We start from the raw sequence: 9,730 nt of genomic DNA, 5'->3' as shown, positions 1-9,730 counted from the left end.
TCTTTGATATGATGATGCTGACTCATAATGGGGAAGTGGTGGGGGGAAGCGTGGGAAGAATGGAGGAACTTTAGGTAGGGCAAAGGGGAGGGAGGGGAAAGGAGGAGGCAAGGGGGTAAGAATGATGGTGGACTAAGTTAGACATCATTACCCTAAGTACATGTATGAAGACAGGAATGTTGTGAAAATTCTTTATGTACATTCAGTGACTTCAAAAAGTGTGCCCTATATGTGTAATATGAAATGAATTGCATTCTGCCATCATATGTGACAAATTAGAATAAAAAAAATTTAATAATAAAAAAAGGAAAAAATTGTCAGTGCAGATTATTTCTTTTAACCTCATTTTTCTTGTAATAACTCTTTTATTAATTTTATAATAACTGTTTTATTAATTTTATACAGAAGTAACTTCTTGACAAGGTGACCTGTCTAGCCCAGACCACCTTCCAAGAACGTGCAAAAGCCATTCTCCTCCTTCACTCATAACCCTGAACTCTCCTTAGAAAGGAATCACCCGTGACAATGTCTGTTTCTCAGGCTTTGGTTTTGGTCAGTGCTTGGTGGGTCTCTAAAGGACTGAGCAGGCAGAATGGAACTAACCGTGAAATTCTCAGAAGTCACGTGGTTAAAACAAAATTCAAACAGACCGTCCAGGAAAATTCTTGAGTAAACAAAGACAATCAGGCCAGGAGGCCTTAACCTTTCATAAGCTGGAAATGTAAGTGAAATTGAAATTGAACTGTTCTGTTAGGAGAAAACTTCTTGGGCAATCACAGCCACAAAGTCAAACATAAAACTAGGGACTTTCCAAAAAAGGCAGTTGTGTTAGTGCAGCCAGACAGGTAGTGTCTTCATTTCACTTTCGCATTTACCCTGATGTGAAAGGGTCCTCTGTCTCCACACTTCCTCTTGGCCATTCCTCGCTGGAACACTCCGCTGTGTTGAACTTGGTATTTCACAGTTCATGAGTTGCTTCTTACTTAGGTGAACTTTTTAAAGATTTGGTCTTATTTTGAACTGATATCTTTATCAATTCATATTTTTGCAAGTGCACCAAAGGCCAGGCATATCTGCAGGCGCCTGACACACAGCCAACACCTCAGGATGACTATGGTAAGTGCCTCTTGAATTTTAAGGGGAAATCCACACTGAGTCCACTGCCCATTGGAAGGGCTCGGTCCAGGTTACTGGTGTCAGAAAGACTGAGCACCAGCCTCAATTTTGAAAGCTTGTGCACGCATTCTAATCGTACAAAACTGACAGACACCATGGCACACGTCTGTAATCCCAGCAGCTCGGGAGGCTGAGACAGGAGGGTCGTGGGTTTAAAGCCAGCCTCAGCAAAAGTGAGATACTACGCAACTCAATGAGACCTTGTCTCTAAATAAAATATAAAATAGGGCTGTGGCTATTGTGGCTCAGTCGTCGAATGCCCCTGAGTTCAATCCCCAGTATACCCCTAAAAAAAAAAAAAAAAAAAAAAAAACCTGCTCTTACAAAACTCAGTTTTCTGTGGGAGACAGTGAGTTCTTGGCAGAGTATGTGTCTCCCTCTGTGTCCACAGGGCTTGGTTATAGGTTTGGGCTGTCGGGTGGGGAGTATGAGAGTGACCTGTGAAAGGACCTGGGTCCTTATTCTAGAAGGTGTGTCTATATGTGGGCCCCTGATGTCCCTGTTACTTCAGTCTCTCCACCTGCACAGCTCCCACGTCCTCTCCCATCTACTGGAGCTCTCCTCCCCACCCCCAGCCTCTTCTCCACATTGTCCTCCTGCCCCCTCACCGGAGCTTTCCCGCCAGCATACAGGTACGCTGTGCTTCTCCATCTCAAAAAGCCAGCAAACCACAGACTCTATCCCCTCTGTCATTTACCATCCTTTTTTTCTAAATCCTCTTTGAAGAAGAAAAGAAATGTTCAAAAAGAACTGTCTACCCAGTTCTCTCCTCTCCTATCTCATCTTGATCCTGATTGTTGGGCAGAGGGTGAGACTCAGGCCAGGAAGCAGGTTTGGGGCTCTGGCAGTTGAATGAGGATCCAAGGCATGGTGGCAATGGTGGTCATCATTTATTTGTAGGCAGCCCCCATCCAGCTCCCTGACCATTTCCATAGACCCTTTATATATTATATACAGTCCAGAGAACATGCACTGCCGACAGGTTCCATTAGGGGGCGCCTGCTCACAAGTAAATGTTTATGACCTTGACTGCGCACTGACCTTAACAGCCCATTCCTGACCTTGGCTACATACTGAAAGCAAAACATAGCCCCTGGAAGCCCTGGCCAGGGAGCCTCACACTAGCCTTTGGGGACCAAATCAGACTTCATCACTTCTTCCCCAACACCTGCTCTGCTCCAGGTCCCAGTCACCCCTTCTCTTGAGGACCTCATGTGGCTTCCCCACCCACCCTGGCCCCTGCTCTCTGCTCCATCTTTTCTGGCCCTCCTCTCCAGTCCCTGGGCTCCACTGGGTCCTCTCCTTTTTTCTCTCTACTCACTACCTCGTCCCTCCCATCCAGTGTGGGGACTTGAATAATCTTCCTGTGACAATGACACCCCAATGCACGGCTTCAGCTGAATCCTCCCCACACTCCAATCTGACTCAACTCCTCTGCCCAGAATCCCCCTGTGCAGATCTGATCTCCAGGGTTCACTTCCCAAACCTTCTCTACTTAGTTTCCCTCAAACCAATCAAAGGCAATGCCATGCCGTGGGTTGCTGGGGGCAAGGCATGCAATCTTGACACCTCCCTCCCTCCCTATGTTTCTCTCTCTCTCTCTCTCTCTCTCTCTCTCTCTCTCTCTCTCTCTCACACACACACACACACACACACACAAACTCAGGGAATCTTATTGGTGCATCTATCAAAATCTATCAAAATGCACCCAGAATCCAGCCGTTTCCCCACACACACACTTTCTTTTTTTTTATTAGTTGTTCAAAACATTACAAAGCTCTTGACATATCATATTTCATACATTTGATTCAAGTGGGTTATGAACTCCCATTTTTCCCCCCGTATACAGATTGCAGAATCACATCAGTTACACATCCACGTCATGGTCATGCTGGCCGATGCTCTGACAAGTCTCATGTCACTCACTGAAACAGTCTCGCCTGCTCCTCCCTCTGTCCTGGCCTCCTCTCAGCACCCACCAGGAACACTTGGACACACAAGATCATGACAGCTCTCCGCTCAGAACCTTCCACTGTGCTAATTTCCTCAGAAAACACAGCCAACCTCCTCACCAAATCTGAAGACTCTGGCCACCCAGAGCCCTCCAGCCCTGGACACCACTGCCATCCTCTGGCTTGATCCACTTATGCAGCTTTCACCCCCTGAGGTTTCTCAACATCGGGGAGGCCTGGAATGTTCCCTGTGACCGGCAGGCTCTTCCCCCAGGTCCACCACGTCTGCCTCCCGCCCTCCTCCACGTCATTCCTGAGTACTTGCCTTCTCAGCAAGGACACCTGAAAACTCTGACAACTGTGCCTAAAATCCCCAGCATCTACCCAGCACCCTGCTTTCCTCTGTTTTTTGTTTGTTTGTTTGTTGTGGTGTTTTTTTTTTTCTTACTCAGCTTTAAGTGTCTTCTCACACCCAACCCCGTGGACTTACATCCTGCTCACCTCCTGCCTCCTCTCACTAGGACTGACTTCCTCAGGGCAGAGGTGTCTTCTGTTTCCTGCGCCGGCCTAGCTCAGATTCCTAGGGCCAGGCCTGGCACAGGTTTGCTGCCTCCTACTCCACCTCATCAAATGGTTGAATGCTCCTGCCAACTCCAGTGTGTCCCTAGTACAGGGAGGACATTAGCTGCAATTCATATTCAACCAGAAGGTCGCCTGGGGACAGTCTCCCTCCAATATTCCTCAGAAACTCCTCCACAGAGAACAAACCAAGTCCCTGTCATTTCTCAGGAATGACAGCCTGGAGCTCCTCCCATTCCAGAAACAGTCCATGGCTCCCAGGTCAAAGTCTAAACACCCACCAGGGGCCTGGCTCTGTCCCACTGAGCCCCACAGGCACCTTCTTTACACTCTCCCGCTCACCCTGACTTCAGTGACTCCCATTTCCAGAGAGAGCGGGGCACGGGGACTACTGGGACTTCCCGCTGGGAAGGGACCCACCAGGGCTGCCCCGCTGCCCAGGGGGAGAAATGCTGCAGCCAGCGCTAGTTGAGGAGAAGAAAGCGGGGGAGGCTGGGGACAGGCAAAGTCCCTGCATGGGTCAGTGTCACGAGGCACAGACAGCAGGAAGTTTGGAATCAGAAAACGTGGCTTCAAACACCACTTCTGCCCATGCCTGACCTTGGAAAGAGAGCACTCCCCAGCCCCACCTTTCACCAGGTCGTCCCCTCTGAGCACAGGGTGCACTGCAGGACAGCTTTGCCCAGGGACACCCAAGGATGGGGGCTCTGGGACTGTGGGTCAGGCAGGGATCATTTCCCATCAAATAAGAAAGCTCAAAGGGCGTGAGGGACCCCATTCCCAAGGAAGCCTTTCCGTATAGAAGAATTTTGTTTAAAAACTATTTGTAAAACACCTGCATCATTGACAAGGGTCCTTCCTTCTGCTGTGAACCTTCTTGCTTGATTTAGCCCCCTTCGCCTGCCTTTCCCAGCGCCCTGAGGTTTCTTTCCCTCCCTCTCCTTTATCCCCCTTTCTGTCAGCTCTGAGTTACAATGATCCACATCTGTGCCTGTCTCCCTCATAGACTGGCCTCCTGGGTGCTCTTCCTGCCCATCTGTACCCCACAGATGCCTCTATTGCTCCAGCTCTGCCTGCTGGACACTCCTGAGCTCCTGGCTGTTGGCAATGCCATTGGGTGTAATTGCCATCGGGGACGCTGGACTGGCACCTGCCCTGGGCCACACAGTGCTTCTCTCCTACTTATTACCTCATATAAGGGGAACCCAAATGACAATTGGGACCATTCCTTGGCCTCTCCGAGGAAAATGGATTCCAATCAAACTCTCTTCCCAGGGCTGTGGGGGACCCCGAGCTCCTGGGCTCCCGGGAAGCACAGGCAGAGGGCTTCTATTTCCCTGGCTCCTCCTGATGCTGCTCAGTGACTTCAGATGGGGATCACTTCACTGGCTCTTTTCCAAAGGCAGAGTGGTGGCCCTAATCCCTTCCCCAACAAAATGCCACTGTCACCCACCTAGAGGGTTGTCTCAGAAGCCCACTTTCCCTGAAGGTTCAGAGTGAGGGGAGGTTGCCATCAGAGGCAGAATCTGCCCAGTCCTGAACACCAGCCGCCCCTGCTCTGGGCCCTCAGTCCCCCCAGCAGCCTGTTTCTGCAGCTCCGCCCGCCCCACGCTGCTGGGTGCCACCTCTGCTCTCGCCATCTCAATGTCCTCGCTGTCACTGGTCCAAACCCTCAGGGCCCTGTTCACTACCCACACAGGACAGTCTAGCTGGTCACTGTCTTGCTCCCGGAGACCTCCCCCGTCACCTGAAGCCACCGTCCAGGTGTTGGCCCAGCAGCCACAATCCATTCCTTGCAGTAGCCCCAGCCTTGAGGGGTCAAAGAGCAACTCTTTCACCCCCTTGGCCTCACAAAGCCCCGGAGACATTCTCCCCTGAGCCTGGGAGGGGACCGGGATTTCACAGGAGCCAGGGGTGGTCCATCATGAGACCCGACTCCAGCTGAGACGTGTGGGTCCCAGAGTTGGCCTCACGGCCTCTCCTCCCGTCTGCTTCCAGCTCTCTGGGATGATCATTTGTGGAGGGATGCTCGCCATCTGTGCTGTTATCACAGTCTTTGCGACCATAAATGCTTCCATTCAGGTGAGTTGTGGCCCTCCTGAGTGGGTGGAGAGACCCCAGCTAGGTGAACTCTAGAGGGCCTTCAGTGCCTCACTCCCTGCCCAGGGGCTGGAGGGCTCTGGTGGCCCAAGGGCCGAGCACCTGCCTGTCTCCTTTCATCTCATTGTGTTTTTCAGGTGAAGGTGGATGTCAACAATTACTTTGGAGGAGGCAGGTCCTACTCCAAGCCCCCTAGTCGCAAGAAGTGAGATCCAGCATGCAGATCAGAGGACCACCCCCCTTCTCTGCTTTCATAATCTGATTCCTTCCTTTCCAGACAAGCTGAGGGCTTGTCTGCTCACACCCTGCACTGCACCCTTCAATTCAGCCTGCTGCATCCTGCTCTTCTTCTGAGAGGCAGAGGGGTTTTCCGTGTATTTTAGCCCCAGGCTCCTCCCTGAGGCGCGTGCTCCTGTGTGCTTGTGTGTGGACATCCTCTCACAGGCTTCTCGCAAACCACCACCTGCACTCCTCTGCCTTGGGTTTATAGGTGAGGAGGAAAATATCCAGGCACCCATCTTCTTCTTTCAATCATCCATTCATTAATAAATTTGGATTGAGCATCTGTCCGTTTGAATGTTGTTCTGGCATCAGTGGTAACAGCATAGGGAGAACTGATTTCAGACTATTCAAGGTCGATTCATGGCAGGAAGTGGGTAAACATCATGACCAACATGGTCCTTGACCTCAAGGGACCTCTGGCCTCAAGAACACACAATAGCGCCCACCATGCATATTAGTGAAGTTTTTATTAGTGTAATAAAAGGCCCGAGACAGGCCGCCTTTGGAGAAAGAAGAGATCAGCTAGTAGTTATGAAGTTTGAAGGGCCTGGCAGCCACATGGGCTCTGCTGTAAGGAGGACATCATGTCAAATGGTGCTGGCAACCATGGGGGCCCTTGTGGAAGACAGTGGTCCCTTCTGGAATTGAAGGGTGCAGTGCAGGGTGAAGTACAAGGGGAGACTTTGCCCTCAGCTTGTCTGGAAAGGAAGGAATCGGATTATGAAAGCAGAGAACGGGGGTGGTCTTCTTTTTGTTGCAGTGAAAGATTCTTCTAGAATCTTTCATTTTGCTGATCTGCATCCTGGATCTCACTTCTTGTGTCTAGAGGACTTGGAGTAGGGCCGGCCTCCTCCAAAGTCATTTCTGACATTCACATTCACCTGAAAACGAAACACCATGGAGAACTGTGACAGCACCGTGGCAGGTCAGAGGGGACACAGCGCGCCAGGCACCATGTGATTCCAAGAACAGAGGCTCCTTTGAAATTGTCCCTTTGCCCCAGGTGGATTTTCAATTCCTGGAATTAAATGGGCCTTAGGAAATTCCAGACACTAAAAGTAGATCTTGATAAAGGAAATAGGGGGCACATCATTTCCTAGTTCTAGACCAGCCCTACCTGGATGGTTCTGCAAACCAGGATACGAGTACACTGAGCCCCCCAAGGGGGCCACCTCTCAGGCCATTCTCTGAGGGCTGGGCAACCAGGTGCCCTCACCTCTCTCTCCACATCCTTCCTCATTGCTGCCTGAAGGGCTCCATCAGATTCCACACCATCTCCTTCTACAGAACCCTAGCCCTCAGCCCTGACCCCTGACTGTGTTCCCAAAGCCTCCTCCCTGACAGTTTGGACCTAGACTTCACTGAGATTCTGCCAACATGGCTCACCTCTGTAGCGTGGTTCTTGGAGAAAGCACCTGGGGCTTCTCCGGACAGGGGGCACCAGGCATGACCCAATGACTTGCTGAAATCACCATGGGGCTTTGGAACAGGGTTTCTTGTGTGTCCTACCACCTACCTACCAGTGTTCTGTTCCCAGCACCCTCCAGGGACACCTCATCAACGTAGAGTGACAGCCACCCGTCCTGTGTATGAGGAGACTCTGGTCTCTCTGCACCTTCCCACAAGCCATCTATCTGCAGGATTCTGGCCCCTCCCCTCCCCTCCAGAACTGCAGAACAGCACACTCAGTGTCTTTGAAAATCTGTGGCCCACTCCACACCTGGGCAGAGAAAGCACAGAGGTAAGGGGGCAGAGATGTCCCCGGGGTCATCAGCCAGCGGGGACCACAGGCAGGACCTGCACCAGGACTCCAGAGGGCAAGTTTCCAACCTTATCTCACTGGCCCTCAACTGGATGTGACCCACCCACCTCTGTCTCCTTAAAGCACCGTCTCCTGGCTCTGCCCGGCTTCCCCAGGGTCCTCTTCATTGTCTCGCATGAGCAAACCTTTCCCCCCTCGTGCCTCAGGATGCTGCTTCCCCTGGTCTGCTTCTCAGGTGCTGGACCTGAGCCCCTCCCGTGGGGCTCCCATGAGAGTCAAATGGGCTAATCAATGTCTGAAGGTGATGCAAAGTCATCCCACCCTGCAGACCCTGAGCCCCAGGCCTCTCCATCCTTCCCTTTGGGATCCCTAGGAAAGAGCCAGGGCTATTTCTTGGTTGCTTTGCCCACACCTGGAACATTCCGGGGAGCAGGAGGACCTATGATAGTCCAGGACTGGCACCATAAGATTTAGGAGGCAAATCCAGAACACCTCCTGTTCCTATAAATAAAGCTTTATTGAAACACAACCTCTCCATTTGTTCACATGCTGTCCCTTACTGCTCTTGAGCTACAACAGCAGAATTAATATCAAGACAGGGACCACAGAGCCTGTCAAGCTGAAATATTTACTACTGGGCCCTTGCAGAAAAGGTTCTGTAATCCCAGAGATCAATGATGATGATGATGATGAAGCCCCTTCTTTGTGCACCAGAGTCATGATTGTGAGTCACTGTCACTTCCTCACGGTGGGGATGAGCTGGTTAGATGCACCAAACCCCCATCTGCCCTGCCTGCTATGACCAGAGGCTTCCTGGCAAACGTCATGAAGACAGAATCTGTAAGCACACAGTTGTGGTGCAGGGAGTGGCCAGGGATGGTGGAGCCGGACAGACTGAATGCCTGAACTGGCTAATGCAGTGCAAACTGGGGGGGAGTTTGGGACATGGTTTGCGGACAAGATCTCCAGGGATTATGGGTGGATGAAAATGCATAGTGGGATCTGAGCCAGAGGGATAAATTGAAGAGAGCTCAAAGGTTTTAGGCTCAAGAAAATTGGGTGACAGTCATTTTCTGAGATGGGGAAAGGCGGGAGTAGGAAGTCGTCAGGAGAAAAGCCAACACTCTAGTGATCTCTCCCTCATGAACTTATAGGAGCACAGAATCTCAGAGGAGGCTAAGAGTTTAGAGAAAATTCAGTCTCATATCCATTTGAGGCATGGAAATCGTCTACACTTGACCTTAAATTGCCATATCACATTTCTCAGAAGTCTGTTAGACCTGGAAATTCTTTGGCTCCACCCAGACCCACTGAAGTAGAACCTCCAGGCTGGGTCAGGCAATCTGTCTTTGCACAAGCCTCCCAGCCGATTCTGGAGCACACTCAGGTTGGAGAAGCACTGATCCATTGCATCTTCTCAAATGATTGTTTTATCTCATGTAAGCACCACTCTGGGTTGGATAAGTGTAAAGGTTTGTCCCCAAGGTGGCACTGTTGGGAGGTGGTGGAACCTTTACCAGGGGGGGCCTTGTGAGGGCATCTTAATAACTCCCCACCTCTCAGCAGCTCATCCATCCTGTGAGAGCTAACCCACCCCAAGAGGCCAGCACTAATCCCTTCACAAAGGAAATCATGACCAGTCAGTCACCTCCTGCTAGCCCACCTCTTAGAGGCCCCTGACCTTTCAATACAGTTACCTGGACAGCACGTTTCTAGCATGTGACATTTCAGGTAACAAACTATCCAAATCTGTCCAATAAACACCTGGTAGATGGGCACAATATTCTGGAAAACAAAAGGAAGCAATTAACATTTTTTTACTAGATCCCTGTCCTGTTATTTCTACTCAATGCCGTTCCATCGGAATGATGTCACTTTG

The 9,730-nt window shown here is 50.8% G+C and overlaps 1 long non-coding RNA gene across 1 annotated transcript; it reads left to right on the top strand.

Moving 5' to 3' along the window:
* Positions 1 to 805: 805 nt before the first annotated feature.
* LOC124092791 (uncharacterized) lies at positions 806 to 6,372 on the top strand. The gene is made up of 4 exons (XR_006851696.2): positions 806 to 953; positions 1,053 to 1,116; positions 5,706 to 5,789; positions 5,945 to 6,372. It is a non-coding gene; the product is annotated as an uncharacterized LOC124092791 (long non-coding RNA).
* Positions 6,373 to 9,730: the final 3,358 nt, after the last annotated feature.

This window comes from Marmota monax, unplaced genomic scaffold, assembly GCF_021218885.2.
Source record: "Marmota monax isolate L192 unplaced genomic scaffold, Marmota_monax_Labrador192_F-V1.1 WCK01_AAM20220418_F8-fsc00038, whole genome shotgun sequence".
Taxonomy (NCBI): Eukaryota; Metazoa; Chordata; class Mammalia; order Rodentia; family Sciuridae; genus Marmota; species Marmota monax.
Note: the sequence above shows the minus strand (reverse complement) of the source record. Positions and strands in the feature narration are given on the sequence as shown.